The sequence below is a fragment of the Octopus bimaculoides genome, chromosome 20, assembly GCF_001194135.2.
Source record: "Octopus bimaculoides isolate UCB-OBI-ISO-001 chromosome 20, ASM119413v2, whole genome shotgun sequence".
In the NCBI taxonomy this organism is placed as follows: domain Eukaryota; kingdom Metazoa; phylum Mollusca; class Cephalopoda; order Octopoda; family Octopodidae; genus Octopus; species Octopus bimaculoides.
Window position 1 is genome coordinate 44841770 of NC_069000.1, and position 1361 is coordinate 44843130.

At 41.7% G+C, this 1361-nt stretch overlaps 1 protein-coding gene across 1 annotated transcript in view; it reads right to left on the minus strand.

Annotated features, from left to right (window-relative positions):
* The window catches only part of LOC106870420 (nodal modulator 1), a 35864-nt gene that overhangs the window by 4179 nt on the left and 30324 nt on the right, over positions 1 to 1361 (minus strand). The gene's annotated exons all lie outside the window — the stretch shown is intronic.

Sequence of the window (1361 nt, forward strand, 5' to 3'; positions counted from 1 at the left end):
ACCCTTTTACGCCCATGCCTTCCCCTAATACAATCTGTTCCTCCACCCCATCTCAACACTTTCCTTTCCTCCTACTTCATTCCCCTCCACTCTCCCTCATATGCCTCCTCACATTCATTCTCAGTGCCCTCACATACGTACCATGGTCCCCTGAGACACTCCTATATCTCCCCCCACCTCACTTGTTACACTCTCCATAAACCAACCCATCTCCCCTCACCCTCTTAGGGATCACCCCTCTCTCTTCTCTCTATCCACACACCCTGTCCAGTCTTCTGTACCCCTTAATTACACTGAGTACCTTATGCAGGTGCTCCTACTTCCTTGTGCATTCACTCTGCCTATTCCGAATATGATTCTATTTAACAAGAGAGGAGGGGAGTGAAAAGTAACACTCTCCTTCTGTAGAGAGACTGGGTAACTGTCTGTCTCTGCATCCGTCCGTCTGTCTGTCCATCCTTCCATCCATCCATCCATCCATCCAATCACACAAACAGATACATAGTTCAAATTTACAGAAAAGAAAAGACAAAGACAGGTGTAGGAACAAGGAGCACACGTATTAGTTGAAAACTTGAGAATGCAAAAGTTTATTATATATTATTTGCATACACACACACACACACATATATATATATTTACATATATATATATGTATGTATATATATATATATACACCGATATATGATTGCATGTATGTATATACACATTTATGCACATAATGCAAGCTAATTAATTAGTGAGACAATGTAACACAATACCCATAACTTACTCGGTGCCCCAAAACCTAATAATTACGTGAGCAGAATAGTACCAACATATTACTGGTACTTAATATTTTTCAGTCTGGCGAGATGCTGTGTAAAGTTAGTCCAAATAGTATGTCATGGCTGGAATGTCTTGGCTTCTAGATTTGATGGATCAGGGCTGAGTTGGGGCTAAACTGCTATAACTAGACTAATACCAACCTCTCCTTCTGACAGGTACCATGACCACCACCACTAGCACCAATGTCACCACCACCCTGCCAATTTCTACTCTGGCCACCTCCACAATTTAGTCAAATGCCTTGCCTTGGGCCCTTAATGGAATGAGAGCAGTGCCGTGGTGAGGTAGGTATGTCTTGTATTTTATTTATTGACCCTGAGAGAATGAAAAGTAAACCTGATTTCAGCAGGATTTGATCTCAGAACACAGAGAGCCAGAACAATTACTGCAAAGCTGTCAATTTGCTACCATCATGGACTATTAGAAAAAGTAGCTAAACCTCACTCAAATCACATACGGAACAACAAATTTGTAGCTGGCATTCTCTGACTTGATGAACAAGCTTGGGGGAAATTACATGACAGCAACAACAC